The sequence below is a fragment of the Paralichthys olivaceus genome, chromosome 3, assembly GCF_024713975.1.
Source record: "Paralichthys olivaceus isolate ysfri-2021 chromosome 3, ASM2471397v2, whole genome shotgun sequence".
Lineage (NCBI taxonomy): Eukaryota > Metazoa > Chordata > Actinopteri > Pleuronectiformes > Paralichthyidae > Paralichthys > Paralichthys olivaceus.
Genome location: NC_091095.1, coordinates 8,743,133 through 8,768,403, shown reverse-complemented (window position 1 = coordinate 8,768,403; position 25,271 = coordinate 8,743,133). Strand labels below are relative to the sequence as shown.

The 25,271-nt window shown below is 39.7% G+C and overlaps 1 long non-coding RNA gene across 1 annotated transcript; it reads left to right on the top strand.

The window, feature by feature from the left end:
* Positions 1–1,744: 1,744 nt before the first annotated feature.
* LOC138407314 (uncharacterized) lies at positions 1,745–2,652 on the top strand. Its single transcript, XR_011240745.1, has 2 exons — positions 1,745–1,943; positions 2,027–2,652. It is a non-coding gene; the product is annotated as an uncharacterized lncRNA (long non-coding RNA).
* The last annotated feature ends 22,619 nt before the right edge of the window (positions 2,653–25,271 follow it).

Here is a 25,271-nt window from a genome sequence, read left to right as displayed (position 1 = left end):
GTGTGTTTTTTAAGTGTCTTTCTGAAGTTATCAACAGGTATAATTTTAATGAGGAGTGCACTGATGCCTCACTTTGAGAACGGAGACCTTTCAAATGTTGGAGGCAAAAAGTGAGAGAGTTTATAAAATTCACACATCAAATTCACACATCAATGTAAAGAATCCTTGGAAATGACTAAAGTGAAAATGTCCTCTGTTACAACTCAAATTATACTTTTTCTCAGCAACAATGGAGGTTTAAAGCAAATCTCTGACTTGACAATGGTTAAAAAAAGAAGTAGAAACCAGGTTTGAGTTGGATTTAAACTAGATCCATTTTCCTTTCTTGCGCTAACTACTAAATGAAACCCTGTCTTCAAACATCTGCTGATTCATAAGCCAAGAATCAATTAGTTAAGAGCAAGTTCAACCTATCTAAAAATACCAGTGCTGCCATTGTAATGAGACTAAGTCAGAGCCAGTATTCTCAACCAGAGGCAAATAACATTCAGCTCTTTGGTCAGAGCAGACAGAAGAAAACACTCTGTCGTGGGTAATTGTAATCATCTCAATTAATTGCCAACATACAGGACTCCCCTCATTGGTGGGATGAGTGATTATTCCGTAAATGGGTCTGCCCCGTGGTGCACCAGGCATCCAATCTTTCCCCATCTAATTATATGGGGAGTTATCGTGTCCCTAATGACTTTGTGTGTTGCCTACTCCTTAAGAAGCTAAAGATAAAGGCGAGGACAAAATGATGTAAAGCGCATTATCGTTGGCAATGGACTCCTGGCGGCATTACTTTAAATAGAGCTTGATTCCCTCTTTGTAGCCAGGCTCTTTTGTGAGATATGAGAACAGCACTAATGAGTGCCCACACTCTTGATTTGGAATATGCCCAGTTTAATTTCTGTACAGGAGGGAAAAGGCAGCTTAACAAATGGGGAAAAAACTCTCTTTTCCAAGTTGATTAGAGTGAGAGGAATTTGTGTATGTATGCTGACATACTGAGGTTGTTAACTATGATCTGTGGAGGTTTGTACTAAACATAGTATTTCACTGAGTAGTGAAGGAATGTAAAGGCACATTAAAGATGCTGAATGTATGGGTTAATTCCAAGTCGTCCCAAAGATTTTAAGATGGAGACGTCTCGAAGGACAGAGTGACCACTGGATTTTTCCAAATGCCTGTTGAATTCTTCTCAAACCTTTTTTTTAAATTCACCCCTGCTAATTTGATCTTCATGCAATAAAGCTTACATCTGACAATTGATAAATTTGTTACAGTTCCAAGAAAACTACATTTTTTCTCATTTTAAAAAATCAGTATTGATTCAATGATGAGAGATTCCATTATGATAAGAAGATTCTGGCATTTGCATGTTTACCCTTTGTCTGCTTGGGCTTTCTCTTGGTACTATGCCTTCCTCACGTATTTGCATCATCATGTCACTTCTGCACTTCATGTCTCTGGACTCAGTGCTACTGAACAACCACAATTACGCCCATTGTGTGCTAGTGAGTGATACCAAAGAAACAGTCTTAACAGTGAAAGAGGGCTTCACGTAAACTTCATCCTGCGAGCTTCTGCGCAGTACTAAGATATCTGGCGACCTGTCTTTGTCTCTTCATGCAAACTTGATGTCTGCTCTACTGTATGAATGTATGGGTGCAGGGGAGGCTTGCACATCCTGGACTTTGATCTTGATACAGATGCCTATGCGCTCTTTTCACAGAAGCAGTTCAAAGCTACCAAAAAAAGTTCAAAGTTTTCTTTTCTGCGAGGTGTGAATGACCCACATAGCAAAAAGAAAATTTCAGGGACCCCTCACTGGAGCAAAGAACCAACGAAGCTTTGTTGATGAGCTGGTGAAACATCTTTTCGATGATACAGCGAGTCAAGTTGCTTTTGATTTAGATATGAACAAACTAAACTGAGAGAAAAACAAAACCTTGGCAAAGGTAAAAAACACAATTGCAGAGATCGATGTGTCATTATAAAGTTCATACTTTGCTACTTCAATGGTTTTATTTTTTTCTTCCAGAAGACGACACATGTCTGTATGTACACTGAAGTTGAACCCTCATCAGTGGGAATGTTGAAGTGTTGTGGGAGATGCTGACTGCAGAGATGCTGCCTTTGTGTGAAACATGACAAAACCAGATCTGAAGAAACAACTGGATTCCCCATGATGCACCTTCCTTTATACTGTCAACATCACACGCCAGAGTAACTATGATGCTGCCCTTTCTTGACAAGAACACATGAACACACATACATCTGAAGCAATAAAGTGACCATTTTAGCATTCTCACATTCAACATCTGTCACAGGGGGAGAAAAGGCTGTGCTTCAACATCACTGCAAACTGTGGCTAATAGCCTCCCAGCATAGACAAAGCCTAGGTCTCAGTGGACCTATCATGAAAGTAGTAGCTTTATCTATAGTGTTTTCATAGTAAGACCAGAGGGCTCCGCATGCCTGGAATACATAAATGCAGTTAGCCTGCGGGTCAGAGAAAAGAGAATTTTGTTGGTTTGAATCCCTGAATTGTCAGAAATAGGATTTTTTAGGCGATGAGAATTTGAGATAAGATCAGTCTTTTCCCTCTAAAGAAGGCATTCAAGCATTCATGCAACAATAAAGTGTGATCATCTTAAAAAACAGAAACCTTTGATAAACTCAAATTAAATGGAAAAATATACAGGTAGAAATTCAGCACAAGACTGGGACAATCGTGCTGTATAAAGTTTTGCTCTCCTTACATGGCCTTTCGACTGATTACCTCTGTGTCCCCTAGATCCAATTTGATGCCTCCTGAATTGTTAATCAGCCAGTGGAATATTAAGAGCTGCTATACTGCTGCTCTGCCGGGGGCAACAATGTGAAACAATAAATACCAAAAAAGCTAAGTCCTAATGATTCATTTAGGATGATATTGATTTGGTCTGCAGTAAATTACAATTAAAGGCCTTGGCTTAGCATTTCCATGGGACTCTTTTACCCATTTAATAACCTTGTAGGCTAAAATTGAAAGAATATTTAACACCAACTGATACACTGGCAGACTATGCACTTTTTTCAATAAATTACTTAAGGCACATGGGGCTCAGTTTTGTCTGTCATAGCTTTCCTCTCCTTCCTTTCTCCACAACTATCTCCCACACATCATAGAGGAAAGAGGCAATGTGAAGGACGGTTATAAAAATGAAAATTTTGGAAAATCTTATGCTGATATCATTAATGTATGCATAGCTTCGGAAAAAACATTATTCCAATAGCTGTCACATAAATGTATAATGCATTCAAGGTAAAGATAAAGGTAACTGAATCTAGACTTGCATTCATTTCCCACCAGCAGTACTTTTAGTTTGGCTGAGCATCCCTTTAACACAATTACCAATGTTTACAATTTTTACTGGTTTATTGGGAATTAGTGAATACAATTTGGCTGAAATACACTCAGGCCTTCAGGAAATACATGTGTCCACCTAATAGACCTGGATATCAAATTTCAAATGAGACATTTGGTTCAAACGTCAAAGTCATGGATGTTTTTGATAACTTTCGATAGGTGTATATCATTTGGCCATTAACTGCAGGCATGGCAGTATAATGTACTTAATCATAGAATATTCCTATCCATAGCCAATTGTTTTAAAGAAATCTGTTTGAGTGTCAACAAAATATTATGTCCCTGTTTAGTAATTTGCAGTGGAACATGATAATATCAATGGCATACCACAATCCAGGATTTTCTAGAAATGTAATTTTTTCTTTAAATCCATTGGGTGAACAATGGCCCTAAAGCCGCCACATTTAGTTGTGTGCTCCTCACTGTGACCACCAATGCTAAAAATGTGTGCACTCATAGGACTTATGGGGCACTTGGATAAAAGCTTTCATTAAATGCCATATGCTAAATGAGATATTTTCCTAAAAATACCACAAAACACACTACGTTTATTGTGGTAGCTCTTTCTGGAAATAATTGCTAAAATGCTCCAATTGCATTTTATACGGAAGGCAAATGCTGTGTCTTTGTCATCCTTGCTTGCAGAGTCAGGACCCCACACGAGTGGCACAGATATGTTTCGTTAGGATGCAGTGACTGGACTTCTCCTAGCAACAGGTTTGATTTGTTATTTTATCACACCTTCAGATTGTTTGATGAACACACACACCTAACAGCTGAGAGAACATCTCAGTTGTCATATCCTTCGACAGATTCCCTTCATAAATCCTGCAATAAAATGATTTGTCCAAATCCACTGAGAAACAAATTAAGCATTTTGTGACCATCGTCTACGGTACAAGGAAACCAAGTGAGAAAGAGCCTATGGAACTGCAAGCAATCATCTGGGGAACACGTTATATATACTACAGTTTGCCATAAGGGCTAAATTGGACACATGTTCAACAGGTCAGGAGGAGTGCTGTGCACTGGCCGATACCTTATCTTGCTCTGTCAGCAGGTCTCCACTGTCCCTGGGATTAATTGTGTCTGTCCACTTGAGACGAGGATGTCACGCTAGTCTGTGTTCAGCTGCCCCCCCCACCATGTCCAACTGGAAGAGAGGGGGAGAGAAACAGTTGTTTTCTTTTCCAAACTGTGCTGTGCCAGGAACTGTGTACTTTTCCCCCCATTATTTTTATATGCTTTTGTGTGTTTTCAATAGTTGTTGGTGTGGTATTTGTACAGCAGGAGCAGGATGCTGGGCTTCAAAAATACATTTATCACAGATTCAACACTATAAAGCCATGGCCACAAGAGCAAACACGCACACTGTTACACTATCACTGTGTCATGTTAAGACTATTACATTTTTCGAAAACTACAAATACAGTGGAGGGAAAGCAAAAAAGTCAAAATGACCTATAGATAATTTTTCATATTTCTAACAGATCCAATGGAAAGACCAAAAGCCATATTGTGCAGGCCAGGTGTGAATATATATTCACACAGGGATGTGTGTTGGTTTTAAAAATGTATAAGGCTCAAACTCAATCCACAAACATTTCAATCCACCCTCAAACACTATAAGCTATTTGGTCAATTCAATATTTTTTCCTGGAGGCTTTGAATGTTTACTAGCTGGACTTAAACATTCACTGGAGATAATTTTTTATCAACTTTTGGACTCTTTTCTTTAAATAATGGACTTCCAAATTCAATTTAACCCTCAGGGATCAAACCCACAGCCCTTAAGCTAACACATGCTCCTTACTTTATCTCACCAGCAATGCTTACTATGTGTCTCATAACTCTTTGACTTTATACAAACTGTATGGAACTTGAAAGCACGACAAGTTGCCTGATGATCAAACCCGCAACCTCAAAACATCTGAACGGTCCTCTTACTACACAGGTTTTCTTTTTAAGTATATTTTATGGGCTTTATTTGATAGGATAGAGAGAGAGAGAGAGAGAGAGAGAGTTTAGTGGTGAAAGGGGGGCAGAAAGAATGGGGGATGACATGCAGCAAAAGGCCGCAGGCTGTAATCAAACCTGGGCCACTGCAAAGGCTGGGGTAGCAGCTGTACCAGATGAGCCATATACAGACTTTCTACTTGGCTGTCATTACCTGCCAAAGGTGGTCCTAACATTTCCATTGGACACCCAAGGGAAAGAGTCAAAAGCAGTAAGGAAATGAGTGCTACAGCTCTAAATAGCTCAGAGTGAATTTCTTGGATGTTCTGGGGTAGATGTTGAACACCCAAAGGGACAACTCAAAGGTTCTAAGGCTCTACTACAGCACATAGGTGTCTGACCAAACAGCTTTCAACCCTGGCCAGTGTCTACCTATCACAGAAGTGAGGTCCATAGCAAGCAGTGGCATGACTCCGCATTGGCTTTGTACTGCTGGCTCCCAACTGGTTGGACGTTTGTGTGGATATGAGAAAGAGAGTGAGAGATAGTAAGTGGCTGGTAGTGGTAAGGCAGTGGGCAGACTCCTTGATGATAGTGCCACATGAGGGGGTGTCGACATCTGGCTAGTAATTGCAGCTCACAGTAATTAAGCCCAGAAAAATAAGTTGACAGTTCTGCAGCTTTGGTGCTTAGCGCAATCCCACTCACTTCAACGTATCCAACCTCCCAACAGCTATAGCACAAGCCCTACCCCACAGAATCAGTCCCAGGGACCCTGAGAGCACACAGTAAAACTATCTATGCTTGGTTATTCCCTCTGCCCCATTAGGAACGGTGTATAATTGTATTTACTTTGCGGCAGACAGACAGGAAGCTACAACTACCTTTTTTCAATGCTGACAGCGCCTCCATTCACTGAGAGAAAAGGACGCAGCCAAATAAAAACACATAATTGTCTATTGAATAACTCATACCACCTGAACACTTTGGATAGATACCATTACGTGTGTAAATGTGTGCTGATCATAAAATCACAGCATGGCTTCAACAAAGACACCTCTCATTGCACAATAAAATGTGTGAATGCCTCTGGCAAGAAATATAATGTCAGCTCTGCTCTTATCTTAGCCATAAGTAAATGCAGTTGAGTTTTGTCTGCACCAGAAATGTACAAATACACTATTTGTTATTGTCAAGCAAAATAATAAACCTCTTATTTTAAACATCACAGAGTTAATTGTTACCAAGCATCAGAGATCAGGAGTAAGGGCTGATAATTATGCACATGCTGTGTTGAGTTTGAAAGCACACTGCATGAGTTTTTAGATCAAATCCTTTTAAACAGTAAACACCTCCCACCATTTGAAAGATCAGAAATTAACATGAAAGATATTAACTGCGATGTGGTGTTTTTTTTTGTTTCGGTATGTAAGGTCTCCCTCAAACCTATGACCCCGTTCACTGCAGTGACTCCTGATGACTTGTCCATTAATATTTAAAGAGCACTTTCTGTCTGGCTGCTTACACAGTAGGTCACACTGGGGAAAGATGTTTGCAAAGACAAAACAAGACCTCCTGTGTTTGCTCCAAATTTGCTGAAAAGAGGAAGATGTGCCAGGTCCCCAGTCTGTTGAATAGCTGTGTAATACCACATGTCTTCATGGATGAGTGTTGGATCATGTGGACCACCTCTAAACTGCAGCTGTTGTCTTAAGCTCTGCAGCAGCTCCAAGCCCCCAACCTTCATCACAAAGTCACGACAGCAGAGCCCTGGGGGTTGTCAATGTTTGGGCAGGGTGCACAGTCGCGCCTGTTAGCTGCATGCACTGGCCTTTTGTTTGCCAGCTTTTCCTCGTACTCAATTGAAGCAATTATTCGCTCCACTTGGCAAATTTGTCCTCCTTTCACCATCTGACTCGACAGATGATTTAAAAGGCACCTACAGAACGTCTGAAAGCCAAAGCATTCCTGAATAGGGTTTAATTTGTCCAATTAGGCAGCTAATGAGCTAATTTAGAGCTCAAGTGAACATCCGAGATCAGCATACCCGGCCGGGATGTCTTGGTTACAGGACAAGACTAAAAGGAAAGGTTTTCAAACATGTTGAACAACTGCAAATTTCTAGTTATCCTCCAGAAGAACGAGGCATTTTCTCATCTTGTAACGTTGTGGTGAAGGGTAGATGGTTTGGGTACACTAGCGACTTGCTAAAGGTGAGGAAGAGATCATTTGGGTTATAACTATTAGGGTTAAGGTTCGAGAAGCATCACTGTTAGGTTAAAATTATTCATAACTACTGGGGTGGCCATTATCATTTTGCTTGTGATGAACAAGAGTATAATTCCTATGATCACTATATGCCTTTATCAATAGTTTCGTAGATGGATAATTCAAACTATTATTCCTGTATATTGACTAAAGTAATAGCCCAGGATTCACTAAATGTTAACATGCTCACCCTGGTATCATACCTACGTTTACTATAGATCCATGGTGCAATGTGGCTAGCAATAAACATAAGATGCTGAAACGTCACAGTCTGTGGGCGATGATCTGTGACTGTCCTGCAGGTAAGTGGCGGGTGGGGTTGTGAAATCATTGCAATTGTGAACACCTGGTCTCAGTTCTCCAAGCACTATAAAAAGCTCCGTCCTCAGGTCCTTAATTAAAATGTTCCATTTTCTTTCTTTTTTTTAGCTTTCCACCTTGCTCACAATGCATGTTCTCCGAAATCCAACAATGAGACAGAATTCTTGCGTTGCCTGAACAGAGTGGTAGAAAGCCACTGAGGCTGAAAGGATGATTCCACAAATGTTATATAAGCTAGGGTTAGGGTTTTACTAGGGTAAATAATAATAGGAACTATGCTTTTGAACAGAAGCCCAGACTAACATGAAGTTTATGGAGATATTTTTTCCAAGTGAAAGTAGAGTTGTTTCAGGTACATAAGAATTTCCCATGATGTCACAATCGGTGAATATTAATTGTCTGAGCATCAGGTTCAGTGAACCCTCTACATCCTGGCTAATATATATGTGTAAACGATCCAGCTTTCCGTGTGGAATTGAAATGCTGATTGCTAGAAATGTAGTAGATAATGGTTCCAATTAGCATATAGCTGTTGGTGGGGATGTTAATCAAATGCTATGTAAATCATCCTACACACTCTGGGCAGTAGGATGGTCTTATTATTAATCAGTTATTACAACCGCTTAAGATATTCAGGATACATATATAGATTCTGACAAGTAAGCTTAGAGACATGTGGGTAATAATACCCAGTCTTTCCTAAAAAGACCCACTGTGTTCATGCTGGCTGGGTGTGAAGCTGAAAACTGGTGTAATGTTAAACTAGGAAATAGAAAAAAAAAGTATCTGATGGTATCTGACTCATCTGGGGAAATTAAAAGATGATCTGGGGTTTATCAGAGGGACGTGTGAAGAAAACAGACACTCAATATAAGTTGATGTCAACTGTGGTGTCAGACACATCTATTTTAGGCATAGTGGTTAAAAGCCACTGGTTTCAAATATTGCAAAATCTTTTTAATTAAATATTTGATACAACAACAAAGCTTAAAACAAGCTATTCTTCCTTGAATCTGTTGAGAATTATATGAATTATAAATCATAAATATCTTGAGAGGAAACAAAACATCTGCCATCATCGTTGTGTGTGAAATGTCAAACATGTCAGTATCATACAGTATTGTGTCAAACATCTTACTTGTGAGGGGACCGAGAAAAGAAAGGAAGTAAATCCAATATTCTTTCAAAACATTCAAAAGAAAATAAAGAAAAAAAATTGAATCTGTAGTACAATGTACACAGCTCAGGTCTTAAATGTTGTGCTGCATTGAAAATATTTTCAGTGAAGTAAAGCTTTGTGATGTATTTGACATCCTTTACCTTTGGGCAGGTGTTTGAACACATTTGAGGTTTAAGGCCTAATGTCAGGTCAATTTCAGCGCAGTCTTGCCAAAGAAAACAATAACGTTGGAGGTGGCCTCTGCCAGCACTGCGAGGCTTTTGTCTTTGGCATCTCACAGGCCTCTCTGACAAGGTTAAACTAAAGAACACTCCCCTACGTGCCTGCTCTGCAAAACGAGAGTTGACTGGATTGTTCATGCTACCAAAGAATTAATGTGCAAATCTGAGCAGCACAGGGGCAGTCTAAAAATTCATGACTTGCACACACACACGCACACACACACGCACACACACACACACACACACACACACAGATGCATGGTGATTCTATCCATTCCATTTTCTGTGTACACACCCCCTCTGAAATGCAAGGTAGGTTACACTATCTGAGGTGAAAATACTTCAACTTCTTACTACTGCTACTTCTCTGCAGCTACCTTCAGGGATCGTTCAGGCCCCAGAAGTGGTTGCAGAGTGAGCGACCCTCACTTTCACTCTGCTCTCCAGGGTAAAATCCTTCCAATATGTCAAGTCGTCCTGTCTGCTTGGTGAAAATGTCTGTGACGGGCACAGGCTGCCCGCCCCCCACCCCCCAAAAATAAGAGTGGTTATATGACCATGACAAAAAAATAAATAAATAATGTAATTGCCAAAGATTCAAACATTGACTGACCAGGATGCTTCGTATCAATAAGGATGGGAAATACATGGCAGATGGGGCAAAACACTTGTGTGATCAAGATTTCGAATCAACCAAATCTCCCCAAAGTTGGTGAGAGAATGGGAGCAGGAGTGTGGCAGAGCTGTGAGTGGCTGGATGAAGATGTGTGGGTCTCCTCCAAGAGGCCTGGGAGATTGACACTCCAGTTTAAAGAAGGGCCTTGGAGAAGAGAGCGCGGAGGTAAATGGTGCGTTTCTGTAGAGTGGAACTTAGTGAAAGTCACTCCGAGGTACAAAGCTGTTAGAAGTCAAGAGGTGAGTGGTGTGAGTCGCAGAGAAGAGGGCAACATTTTCAAAGTGCCTTCAAGCTAACAATCAGCACCATAAATATTAACACCTGAACTGAACAGGAGTCACATCGCAGCTCATGAAAAAAAATACCAAGTTGAGTGACACCAATAAAAGTCTTTTAACACACATACGTGGTTGTTAGTATGATCATGACAAACTCAAACTCAAATTCCTTGTTGTGTATACAATATTTGTATAACAGATGCTTATTGTAATTCATTTTTATTACAATAGGCTATTTGTTGAAGCCAATGTTAATTAAAAAATCTGTCCAAATTTGGTCGCGAATGATAATTTTCCTCAAAATATGTTAATTAACGCTGGGTAGCGCTGGGCAAACCCAGGTTGTACTTCTCCAGAAATGAATGTAAGCGATGTCCTCTGAAGTTATGGAGAAAGTGTTTTTATGAGTTAGAGAGAATCACAATTGGTGTATGGACGAATCCCATACACCACCTGAAGTGCTCATATCATCTGTGCACGTTGCTATGATGATAATTAGTGTGTCAGTGCTAATGAATATGTATGATTGTGTGATTAAAAATGCATACTGCTGTATGTATGCCCATGTGGACTTGTTATGGGAAGTTTACTTTTACTCCATGTGGTAAAACCACTTCTGGTCAATTCCCTCCATGCCAGGGACAAGTCCCAGAGGCTATGTACTGTTCTCATAATGTTATCATTCCAATGGTGTCTTTTCTTTGGTACCTAAGGGGATGCGCAAAGGCCTTTTCAGATACACACAGCATCATACAGTAGAGCTTTGAAGTATGGATGAAACCTTGTCAGTACAAATTGAGTAAGATGCTCTCTGGCATTTGCTGGTACCTTATACCCTCAGCTCAACAGCTCAGTAAGCTCGACGTGCAGTGGCAGGGAAAATATTTTAAAATCTTATTATAGTGCAAATTTCACTCTTTACAGTGACAAAATGTTCACATTAGGCTCATTGACTGTGGCATTCAATACAAAATGAGAAGAAATACAATAACTTACATTATTGCCTGTATAGTAGAAATACACAAATGCTATCAGAATTTATTCAACATGCAACTTTGTTTAGTTTCAAATTTTCCTGCAGTATTATTTGGTTTTGTAAAACAATGTGGCCAATCAAGTCAGAATAAGTCTTCGTCCTTAATAACGCACCTGAAAATGTATATCACATGACCATTCATCTACACAGGTCACGTGCTTGGGAAATGGTGAAAAGGAAAACCAGTGTTACTGAAGGTTTAGAAATGTTTTACTTTCACCAATGATAATCAGGTCATGACTGATTAGACCTGATCAGAAACCGAATGTGAAAAGTCTCAGTTTCAACTTACAACTTGTGGAAACCAGCGTCTCCCAAAGTCTTTGTTTGAGGCGTTTGGAGCGGCAAAGATAACAGGACTGAATATAGCAAAAGTGATATATTTTCAAACTAAAACATATCAGTGCAGACATAGCCTCAGTCAGTATAATTTGTTTTCACAGCTCGGTTCTCTCAGGTTTTAACATGTTCCACACTAACACCGCTATTGACCTTGGACTGCGAACACAGTCCTCACCACTCTCCATGCTGCAAGTGGCACAGAGTGACCATCACTCCTTGGAAACACATGCACATTTTGTTTTTTGTGAAATGTTCCAGACAAAAACAAATGAGATGATTCAAAATTCAACTATGTGCTCCAACCTTGTACCAAACAACTCACGCACCTTACAGGTCACAGACAGTTTTGCACTCTCCTGTGTCATCACAACAATGTTGACACTCTTCAACCCTTACAGAGACAGGCTCTGACAAACGGAGGCAAGTTGCCTGCAGCCATCACACCTCTGCCTGGCCTCATCCCAGCAAGGAGAGGAGGGGTTAGTAGCCTCCAGGCAGGCGTCAGGCGAGGCTGATACTGAGACTGTGTGGCCAATAGAAGAGTGGATGACCTTCACATGGGTTCAGAGGGTGTCGACACTACAGTAGCAGTTAGCAGATGAGTAGGTAAATCAATAGGCAATATACTCCATACGGGCTGAGCTCAAACACTGGTGTCAGCTTGGCAAACTATTTGAGAGGCTGCCACAATGTGCAGACACTGTTAAATTGAGTCAGGTGTGATATATGTGTGAAATGATTTTAAAGGTGCTGGAGGGAGTGTTTTTATTCCACATTAATTTATTATAGTTTTATAATAAACAGACAAGGCCGTTGGTATAAGCTATGTCCTACTAGTGCTAAAGTAATTGTAATATTTGTTTAAACTAAAATCACATTAAAAGGGTTTGGGTTATAATTCTGCTGAACACTGTTGCAAAGATGCTCTTGCCTCAGTCTTGAAATAACAACACCCTCTTTGCTTTTGTGGAGAAGTGTCCCACCGTTTGTGTCATAAAGCTTTTCTATTCTTTAACGTTCCACACTGATGAGAACTGAATACACCATAAAACTACTGACCAGCATCTGCCTCGACTAAGGCAGTCTGCGTGGGTTTTGAGGGGAGAAGGTCGTAAACTCCACAACAACCTCAACGTCTGTGTTGAATTAAAACAACAATAACAAAGTCTCCCCCCTTTTTTTTAGCAAATTTTATAGAGTTAGATAGATAAAGCTTTTATTTACCTCAGGGTTAAGACCTTCCCATTATGGCCTCAGAGGGAGCAGTTCACCTCAGCTGTGACTGAAAGCTATACTCATTACACACACCTCTAGGTGATAATGAAATCAGTGCTGGGGAAGTCGCCCATCTTGCATTTACTGTGTAGAAACTATTGTAGTATAAAAGTAGACTTTTGAGAGTTTCAACTTTTGTAAAATTCAATGTTAAAATCTGTAGTAGTTCTAATCTTAAAAAATACTGTAATGACACAGTATTGCGATTGTAGTGAAATGGCTCCGGAGCTCTGAAGTTGTAAAGGTATCAATGGCCTAAATCATATAGATGTTTTAGAATAATCTGGCCTCTTTCTGTTGAAACTCACCAGACATAAACTTTATTAACAGTAACAGTTGAAATAAAAAATTCGACAATGGCCTTTCTTTATAGCCTTTCTGATACACGGCCACTAGAATTTTCCAATTTGCATATCCACCAAGATGCAGTATATTTAAAAATTTAAATAAATTGGACATTGAGCTATGATTGGTTACTTTGCATCAATGGCCTTTATGGGTTTCATTAGAACAGCTAACACTATGAAAAATGAAAATTGCCAAAAGTGCCTAATTACTATACCACCACCTGAGCTCATTTGTCATTTGATATTATCAGTCTTCTCTTGGAGCTTCAGGCTCAAACACAACTGTGCCAAAAGCGTCCAGAGGGTTGTCACTAGCCAAGCTTGCAAAAATTACAGAACAACAAATAGTCTCTCTTTTTGAATGCCGAAAATGATCAAACCAGTGATTTCGTTAATTTGTTACCACTTTAATATCATTAGGGTATTGCTACCTGGTACATCTTTTATTTTGTTTTGGACTAAACTGATTAGTCCGATGGTCTGGATCAAACAAGGAAGGTCTGAAAGCCCCTAAATCTTTCCCTTTTCAGGACATTAAAAACAACCTCATGTCACCACTCTGGATGATTCTTTACTCTCCACTTTTTATGTTCTAAAGCTGTCACACATGTAAGTCTACACACATGGAGATGTTTACTCACTGCGAAAGCAAGTCACCTGCAGTTCAGCTGGTTGTTGAGCTGTGATTCTTCTGTACAGAAAGCAAAGGTTAGACAGCTACTGTAATGGGGTCAAAAGAGCAGAGGAGGGACATATCTATATGGAGGAGAACAAGAGTACTACTGATGCTTGACAGCCACTAGTAAGTAATATCATCACAGGCACACACACACACACACACACACATTTTACAGCCCGGTTAGCCTAGACCTTAGAGCTCAGCACACAGGTAAAAAAAGTGTCACTCTTGGTTCAATCTCAGTCTTGAGTAAGCTGAGTAACCAATTCACTGTTACATAACAAACACTTGAAAAAAGATCTGTGGACTAGATTTGATGGTTCTCTCCAAAGGCAGTTAGTCTTCAGACATTAGAATACATGACATGTTGATGTAGGAGCTTGAGTTTGTCCACTGTTGTACAACAGGGGGCAAGTATTCAAACATGTGAGGGTGTGAAAGAAAAATAAATCATCTGTCAAAAGCCTCAGAAAGGAAGGAAATTTCCGGCAATGTGTTCAAGCCTTGACAACTGCAGTCCTGTGGTCAATCTAATGCCAGATTCAGCCCACAGGCTGCTGGTTATCCATCACTGAGGACAGTTCAAACTGTATTAAGAAAACAACATTTTAACTCAGAGACAAATCCCTTTGCATGACCCCTCAACACAGTCTACTGAAGAACAATAATCCTGGAGCTGCAGAGGGTTCAGTGCCTGGCTCATAGGCCCTGTCTAGACATCGTATTAAGATCCACCTCAGGTGATCTGATTGCAAGTGGACAGCTTACATATTGTAGAATTGTCAGTGTTGCTTGTGTCATCCGTTCACAGCTTTCTTCCGTCCTGATGTACTGGAAGTCATCACCTGCATGCACGCTTCCACGCAGGCATTAAAAAATTCAGATGCACTAGTTACTTTTGATCGGCTGAGAGGTCAGTCCTCATTGTCCTCAACTTGACATAGGCAGGACCTTCCACGGCTGATAGGTCACGCCCAGTTAGAAAAAGCTGTATGAGAGCAGAAGATTACGGCTCCTATTTTCATTTACTTGGCCATTTTATAAGCACTCCGATTTGCCTAGATGGTTGATAACACACTGCTCTGTGGTGTGACAAACTCAGAAAATATATTTCTTATTGCTTTACACTGTCTTAAATAAAATATTATTTGGAGAGTAGAAAAAAATATACCACTTTTGCAGTTAAATCTGAATCACATCCTACAAGGGTTCTGATTCTGACTTTATGAGGGCTGCACATAAGATGTCAACGATAGTCTGTGTGACATATCTTAGCGTAACTTAAAAAAGCAAAGTACTGATCTTTTGGTTGCAAAATGTGTGGCCCTGTGTCTGTAATATGGCCTCTTCAGCTCATCAACAATGCTGCTGCACAGAATACACAGGAATCTTGTGTTGAAGTCGCCTGCCTGGGATTCCCAATTGGTAAGATTCAAACAGGAGCTTTGATCAGCCGGTGTGGTTGGATGGATGTTGTAGAAGTATGTGCATGTGTGTGTGTGTTTGTGTGTGTTTTGGGTGGGGGCAGTTGCAAGCCCAGCTTCTTGAGGCATCAATAGCGGTGTTTGATGTGGATATTTCCTCAGCAGGTGGTATATAAAAAGGCCAAGGCTCCTAAAATATTACAAACTCCTGTCTGTCACAGAGACGCTCAGAAGGAATATGGCCTTCAGGCGAACAAATAATCTTTGCTATCAACGAAGTCGATGGGCTCGAAAATGCCAGATTGCCCTGTTGCATATGGACAGAAGGTTTAATGACAAACCATTAAAAGCTCCTCATCCGTATTATTACAATTTTGTCTGTTACTTGCTGAAGAGACTTAATTTATTGAAATAATTGATGGAATAATGTCAATTTCCTTTAGAGCTGCAGCTCAGATTCAAAGCATGGCTGGAATAATATGTCTGACCTGGCAATCTTTACTGTAAATCAGAATTCTTGTGTGTTTTGACATCAGAACTTATTATAAACACATATTGTGTTTTGCTCATATATAGAGTTAACGTCCAAAAAAGGAGAGTAAACCAAAATTGTAGAGAGCTGAGAAAAGAGTAAAAGTAAAACAATAAAAACCTTTGAATTCAAACTGCTGAAGTTAAAAAGTCATCATATCTCACTCTCACCACACTTGATCTCACACACACACACACACACACACACACACACACACACACACACACATACACCTCGATGAACGCATGAGAGAAGTTGCAACCAGATCAGTGAGGTAAGATGTGGGGAGCCCCCCTCGAAGTGCATTTAAGGAAAAAGCCTGAGTGGCTCAGCATGTCACTGAATTCCTGTGTTGTACTGGTTCATGCCTGTACGTGTGTGTGTGTGTGTGTGTGTGTGTGTGTGTGTGTGTGTGTGTGTGTGTGTGTAGGCACGTGGCAGCTTCTTATAGGTGTTAGTTATCCTTGTGTGTCATTTGCTGTGTTAAATACATCAGTCCAAAAATGAAATGGACACAGAGTCACCACTGAGTTATCTGAGGGTGTGTGTATGTGTGTGCATAACACAAAGTGTGTGTGTGCTGCATATGTATGCATGTTGGGGTGATGATGGTTTGGGGGTGGGCAGCACATTCATTTAACAAAATGAATAGCTCTCGGACTAAATTAAATTTCAGCTGGAATTAAATGATGGGAAGTGGTCTCTGTGTGTGCTACTGGATCGCTGTGAGAGGGCAATATTGCTAAAAGGCTTTTAGAGGATTAATTTAATGTTTTTTTTCCTTCTTCTTCTCCCTCTCTCCCAGCCAGCCACTATGTTTTTTCAATTCTTTGTTCTCCATCCAGGTACTCATAAACCACAGCATTCGTTTTTGCAGTGACATTTAGTAGCTAGAAAATGGCGGTGAGCCAGCCAACAGGGTGCTTTGTCCAAGGAGGTGGGCTGAATGTTGTGTATGTTTTCTACATATCTGTGGGAGGCGTTGAAGGAGAACGAAACACACCTACTGTTGTTGTATTTTGAAAGGATTAAAAGTAGATGGCATGCTGGGGGAGCTGTTGTGGTGGATAAAGACTCTTAGCAGGTTTTATTTGTCCATCAAAAGCCATGTTCCCTGTGAAGCGTCCCTGAAAACCTCCAGCCCACTCTCTTATTGTAAGTCACCATGGAAAGCCAGAGCATTTAAAGAAAGTATTTTGAAAGGTCTAGAGGAGCTAACGGGCTTAGACTTCAATTCAAGATCATATGACTGGTGAAATCAACAGAGGAAGACGGGGAGTTCTTACTACAATGATGTTCATGTGTTCCTCTTTCCGGCAAGTTTGGTTTTGATAAGTAATTTAGTCTTGGGGGCAATGTCATGATTGTCAGCTGAGACTAACTTATGATCGGGTGCAGAAAAAGATGATTTCTGACATAGTCAGAGTGCAATGAATCATGGGATATGTTGGGCCAGGAGGGAGCAACCCGGTGGGGCCACCGATGCTCGGGGCTGGATGGTCACATTTGTTGGCTGCGTTTGTAGGAGAATTGGAAATGGGCCTAGTAGCGTCGCTGTGGTCTACAAATTCAGTGCTGTATGTCTGGCTTGCACTTTCTCTCTGGTTCTTTCTTCCTCTTCAACACACTGATGGTGGACCACCAAAAAACTCCATGAAGATTCTACAATCCTCAGCAGGAAGGCAAAACTCACCATCCACTTCAGTTATGTGCCAGCATCTGTACCTGTCATTCATGTGGGCTGAACATAACAACATATTCACGGGTCAGTCCGAGCAATCAACCAATCCTGCCCATGACCTATCAATCAATCAATTAAGCAAACAATCCATTCCCACGCTGCATTAATCACACATGGTTATCCAGGAGATGATGATGCTTCGAAAAAACATCAGCGCCACTCTCCTCTCATTTCAAATTAGCAGACGAGAGAGTGACAGTGGAAGATTAATGAATGCTAGTTTGCTGGCTCTTGTTTTGATGACCCATTCTCAGTTAAATTATTTCAGTAATGATGCCACGACAGTGATGAATAACTCCTGTTAATATTTCATCAGCTGTGTCAACAATCACACTTTGAAAATAGACTCTACAGTAGACTTATTGTGCCCAATTTGAGCATTATTTGCAAATGTACAACTACAGTACTTTTTACTGTATAAAAAAGTTTTGTCCAGTGTCAAGCTTTGCAAAAATGAAGGTGCCGGACTAAATGTAGCAATAAGATGTGAAGTGTTACCATGCAACAACAGAGGCTCATCCCCAGTAGCTGAGGGGACTGAAGAGGAAGTCTTGTGGAGATTTTTACCAATCATTGGTTTACATGCTACTTCACCGAAACAAGTTCAGGGAAAATTGTGTGAATTAAGTTTGCCAAAAAAAATGGTGTCGCTCCAAAATGACTGTAGCTGGCAGGAATAAAACCATTTTTTGGATATGGAAATATTACAGTAAAGTGCATTATTGTATCTGAAGTTAAGGATTTATTCTCTTTCTGTCACAGAAAGTCTTCAAGACTGAATGAATTCAAGCTGCATCCTCAGTGTGGATTATTCATTGTATCCCTCCTTAGTTCTATAGTTGCTCATTTGCATGCAGGAGAGGTTTGCCTCTCTAGCATGTTGTGCTCTGTGAAATTTTTCAACCCAAACCATCTTTTCTGAAACCAGGTTTGTTGCAAAAACTTGTGACTGAGCAGTGAAACCAGGAAGACATTTTCACAGTAAGCCCTGAAGGCAGACTTACAAACTCCAAACAGCTGCTCAATTTCACTTTATAAAGCAGGAAATGTGGCCTGAATAAATGGAAAGGTAAATAGGAAAATTTAGCTGTTGAAATTCTTAAGTACAGAGGTCAAAAAGATCTCTCGAAGCATATTGAATTGCTCATCTACTAAAGAACAGAGTAATATCACATATTATTCAATGGACTATCAATATTCCCTCAGTGCAGCAATGCTCTGACCTTGACATGTCACACAGCACATCACAGTATCACAGCACTGGGTCAGATTTCCTTCGCAGCTGTTGTGCAAATTGAGATAAAGCTATTATGATTTTGTATCTGATCCTGTGGGCTAAATAAAACTGGACAAACAACAAAATAGTAAAGCACCTCGTCGCTCTCAATCACTGTAATTGTCAGCACTTGGAAAAGTTTGGATCCAGCGCAGTGATTAGTGATAGTCTGTCTCGTCAGCGAGAGGGGGGAAGGGTAATCAAAGATAATTGCCGCAAATCATTGTGATGTTTTAATTGTGCACCTGCATTTCTCAGTTGTGTGCTTCACATTTCAACAAAGTGTTTTCTCTACACTATTTCCACGTCACTGATTTATGTGTCTGTTGTTGGTATTTGATGCTTGTTGCAGGTTTAATGTCTTGCTCAAGGGCACTTTGACACAATGAAGTGCTGTCCACCAAAACAATTCATGTTGCATGGATTAACCCCGCAGTCACAGTTGTGTCTGTTAGAGCCACTCTGGGAAACTTTACAAGTTGAAGGTCCAAACAACAATTATGGGGAACAAACTGACAGCAGACTGTCAAACAGGCAGTTAAACTCAGGGAACTTATGTGACTGAGTGCAGCTCCACTCAGGCACATACACATCAAGCTTTCTACATTTTTTTATCGTTATTTATAATATTTTGTCTCATTTTGACCATGTGTTGTGAGGTTTAACAATCCTGTTTGCTTCTGCAATAAATATCCCTGCTAAATAATGTATCTATCTCAAATGTAGCGACAGCCGGGACTCATCAATATAAGTTGTTATCACTGCGATAGCTCGTTCAAGACAACTGCAACAACCGACTCTCCAGTTTGGGGTTCTGAGCTTCACGGAAGTTCGAATAAAGAGGTGAGCAGCTCTTTTGCAGCAGCAGTGGCTTCAGGGTTCTGTGGACTGAGTCGTGCAGCAGGTCTTTACTTGCCGCAGCTCGATTACCGCAGGTCACTTTTGCAGTTTCTAAAAGAAAGCTGCACATAGCATTAACAAAATCCAAGCAAACATGTCCATACTATACAGGCAGGATAAGAATGGGCACTGCACTAGAACACGTAATTTAAGAAGTCTCTACAGCTACTAGCATGTCATCCTGATAACCAGTGAGGTGCTTCACATTGCAAAGTGATACAACCTTAAATGTATAATCAGACATGACACATGATAAGAGTAAATATAGTCAAACTAATCAGACAATAATTGCCATGTAAATCAAGTGTTTTCCATTCTGAATCTTAATTCTCAGCACAGCATATCTCCATGTGTACTTCCATGGAAATTAGCATCCCACAGAGGTTGAATTTGAATTTCTAATTACAGGTTCCCATGTGTAATTTAATGGAGTTATCATTTTGCAGACACCCTTTGCATCAGCAGATTAAAAGCTTCTTATACAATGTCTGATGTTAGTCCTCTGAGGGAAAGTGAATTTACGGCTTTTGTGCAGAGCATCATCACAACATAATCATCTGCGTAAAATCTTCTTCTTGTGTAAAAACATTTAGAATGACTGTTTTCACAGGGATGTTGTAACGGTGCCATTATTTTGTAAATCAGAACACTGACCTCTCAAATGGACAAACGGCGATACAGGCAGCGAGGTAATAACAGGCTGAAATCAGTGAACTATCACACAAAAGGCTTAAAAAATGAATGTACAATGCTGCATATTTTATCTCCTCACCAAATAATATTTGATCTGATTCTGACAATAGTCTGCCATGCAGAAGAAGTTTGTCTGTCTGATCCAAACAATGCCTCAGCAGGATGATGAATCACAACAGAAAACAATCAATAGATGAAGAGCCAGATTACACCTCATGCAGATGCATATTGGACTTTCTCTTCACTTCATTGTGAGGCAGCTACAAGCCTGTGAATACCTCAATTTCTCCATTGTTTACTAAAATTCATGTAAGGTAATGTGTCAGTGTACTCTGAGATGAAATCATAGAACAAATACACAGTAAAGGAGAACAGTGGTGACGTTCTCTCTACAATGGTGATGTTGTAAAGTTTGTCTCAGACATGTTGCAGACACTCATATCAATGTGTTGCACTTGCAGGTTTCTTTACTTTCATTTTCTGTCCAGTTTATCCCAAACCAGCTTGATGGGCTTTAAGTCTTGAGACTGTGCAGCGCTACACTGATTAGACGTTTCAACCACTGTCTACTGCAGAACACATAGAGGAAGCAGTTTGTGGGTTTAAATTTTCTAACCACAGGTTTTACGATCAATCTTCTGAAATGCTGACTAATGGAAGCAACTTTAAATAATGATCAAAGCTTTGATCAATCTTTTTCAACTCTTATGGGAAAAAGAAAAAAAATGTCATCCACAGTCTAGATTGGAGGTTTAATTCAAATACAATTATTTTCCCCAAACATGACAAAAATAACATGTAATAAATAATATGTGATGAGGGAATCAATATATATGATGAATGTGGATAGATCTTAACACTACTCCTCACTGCAACAAGCTGAAATGTGTTGTTCACTGGGCCACTCGTGGCTTTTTGATTACAATAATAATTCTATTATGCCCCATGAACTGTCTGTCACAATTTGACAACAAAATGGAATAAACAATACTTTTGCTCACAGTTTGTAGATCTGCCCCTGGCACTGCACTGCATTGTGTGCACATTGTGTACTGAAAGTGGGGGATAATAGGTACCACGATGCACTAATTGTGCATTAATCAGCAAAAGTGGAGGACAATTGACTGACTGATGGAACATTTTTGATTGGATCTGCTGGAGGCGTGGTTCAGTAATTATCAGCGAAGGTTATTTCATAATGAAAAGGTCCAAAGATTCAGGTGTGCAAGGTTAAATATAGCCTGAGGTCTGTTGTGTTAAAATACAGGATTAACATCCAGTTCCAGTAGAAAATCTTTTGATGGGTGCTGGATCAACAAAACATCATATAACCTTAAAGCTCCCCTTAAAGGATGTCTTTGCCAGTGATGTTTCAAACACGAGTTAGTCTGAAGAAGTTCAAGAACGTCACTGGCAAATAAATCCTTTAACGGGAACTTTAGGTGCACAGATTTTCTTTTTTCCAAACATTCTGTCATCTTATTTTACCGTTAAAATGCCATTTTGTGTGATACACATTTCATTCATAGTAGCTAGCCGGCTAAGTTGCAATAGAGCTAACAGTCGGTGATAGCTGCTTAAACCTTTGATGATATTTGGATTAAATAACAATATTGACACACTCACTGACAAATAGATTATTTTCAGGTTAGGTTTTAGCTTTGATAATATATATAAGGAATATATTCAGTAATGAATTAGTGACTCAACACATCTACTCGACACGTGGGAGACAGAGGAAGAGAATTCAGATGAAACATGAAGAAGAATAAAGAAAGCAAGATGGAGACAGAAAGATGAAAATGTGCAGGAGAGTGGAAAAAAAAGAATGGGAGGTGGTGAAGGGGACCAAGTGATAGCTTGCAGCTGGGTGTCCAAGAGATACAAGGAAGTGTGTGTGTGTGTGTGTGTGTGTTGTTTTAATTATTAATTTATTCTTGTCCAGAGAGGGAGAAGCCTGCAGAATCTGACCTTCGGATTTCATCCTACCAATTTCTCTGTTCTTTCAAGGAAGCATGAATCTAATTTAGGCCTGGGAGCTTTGCTGCTTCTTCTTTTAATCTTCAACACTTGAAGAATACAGGAGAGGGGGAGGGGGTATAAAAGAAAGACCGATGGGTGGAAAAAGAGAGAGTGAGTGTGTGAAAGAGAGGAAGATAAAAGGAATTTAAAAAAAAACAAAGAAGGGAGTGAGACGCCTGGAGTCCTTGTTTTTAAGCTGCTGAAATTATAATATTTACATGAATTACAGGCAGGAGGAATGCATCACATTGATTTAGTGCATCTAATGACCAGGAAAATTGAGAGGGGTAAATAGAAACCCTTTGAATTAAAACCAAACACAAAAAGCAGACAAATGCTATTACTTTAAAAAGAAAATGGATGAGAAGGCAAAAGGAAACGTTTAATGGTCAGGCTTCGATTGCTGCCACACCCTTTGCACATTACTTCCCCAAGTAATATGAATCCATATGTTAAGAAGACCCCAACAGGCATGTGAGAGAGGGAGCGGCTCTCGCTCGATATCATCTCAGCGATGCCAAGTGTCAAATGCAGAAATGTATTTAAGTATAATATAGTGGGAGGAGAAGTGATGGCGAGAGGGAGAGGGATGCTGCACGGAGCATACGAAATGCCTTCGTTGCAGGGTGTAATGCACCACAGACAAATAGTGCCGTTTTATCGCCTGGAGTAGAAAGAGCTTTTAAATTCATGCTCACTCTCCTGGAGTCAGCAGCGACCAGTGACTGATGTGCCACAGAGACACAGGACATTGCTGTCTGACTCTGTGCTGCATTACAAAATACAATAAGAGACTCCTCACTTTAATTTGGAGCTTGATTGTTGCTGAGGAGACGCAATTATCTCCAAATCTTGGACAGACCAATGGATTTTGAAAACGCAAATGTAGTAATAATAATAAATTAGGTTAAAATACACACATTTCAAATGCAGTGATACATACAAACTATCATAACGACAAACTACTGAGCAAACTACAATGTAGTATATTGACAAAAAAGTATTTTAAAACAAAACATTGATTTAAAAGAGACATAGAAGAGGCTGTTCCAAATTTAGGAGTGACAACCTCACAATCACCCATTTCATTACATTCAGATTATTCTACATATTTTACCATATTTTCATACAATAAATTTGATTGCATCATTTTCTCACTTGATCTTGTACTTTAAGTTCTTAGCTTTGTTTTTTCTTCAGTACAGTACATGCTAATTATTATTATTATTTTTTTTTTCTTCTGAATTATTTCTCTACTTAATATGTTTGTTATGCACCAAACACCAAAGCAAAGTCCTGGCATGTTTATAACCTTTCTGTCAATACAGCTGGTTCTGGAACAGGGAAGAGATACCAGGCTTTGAGGAGATGATCGAAGAGGTCGGCCACTTAAAGAAGAGGAAGAACATCAATGATGACAATGATACGTAATTCGATTCAATTCAAAAAACTTTAATTGTTGCCAGAGGGCAATTCCAAAGCACATAGACCACGTCAAAACAACAAGTAAAATCAAGAAAAAAAACGACAATGACCTCTGATTTTGAACTGTCCGTGGAAATCGCTCAGAGCAGAAATGATAAATTAAGAGTCTAAAATGATAAAGTGAGAGTTTTCTAAATGAATGTAAAAGGACGGTGAATGGAATAACGCCTGTGAAAACTGATTGTAAGAGTGTAGATAAATACTCAATGATTAAAGTGAGTTGATGATGTAGAGTTGAGGTATATGTCAGGACCATGTAGCAGCAGATGAATATTGTAGCGTATGAAAAAAATGTATATACAGATGATGTACAGTTAAGGATATTGTGTTTTATGTTCATATACACATACTTTTGCACATATATTTATATTCGTACTTTTTCATAGTAGTTAAATGTTTGCTTAATCTTGTTCTGCTCTGTTGTCCTTGTTTTTTTGTTTATTTGTCTATTTTCTGTACGTTTAGAGCAACTGAAAAAACCAGAGTCAAATTCCTTGTATGTGTGGGCATTCGTGGCCAATAAAGCTGATTCTGATTCTGATAATGAAGGGTCAGGCCATGCAGGGTCTTGATTGTAATTAATAGTATCTTGTAATCAATTCTATATTTTATTGGAAGTAAATAAAGGGAGGCACAAATTGGGGTGAAGTGTATGAGAGATGACACCTTTAACGCACTTTGCCAACATCCTGCTGCTAAATCTACAGACACGACAATATATAGTTGTAGGATGCTTTCACCTGCTATTAAATGTGAGACTAGCATGTTCCACCCAGGACTCTGTTTAACTGTTTAAGTGGAGAAAATGACCATGTTGAAGATGCCAAGCTGAAATGACTCATCTTCTACATACAATAGTTATTATGTGTGATGAGGTTCTGACGACGGACATCTATAAACAACTGTGAAAAGAGTTTGGTCTGTGAGATGACGACTGCAAAGATGGGTTCAAATGAGTAAATGGGCTGAGTTAAAAATAAAATAAAAGTAGTGTTTGTGTTTTTGAAGAGTCAGACTCCGGCTGCAGGTCAGTGTATGTTTATAGATTCTTTTTTCTAACCACACCAGCAGCAGACTCCATGTCTGTGTAAGTTGAGATGTCTGTTGTTTTCTGTAAAGAATTGGACTTTAAAAACAGTAATACACAGATAAAGACAAGGGAGGAGAATGCCACGAAACAAAATGCAACTGATATCAAACTTTGAGCCACAGCCTGTCTCCA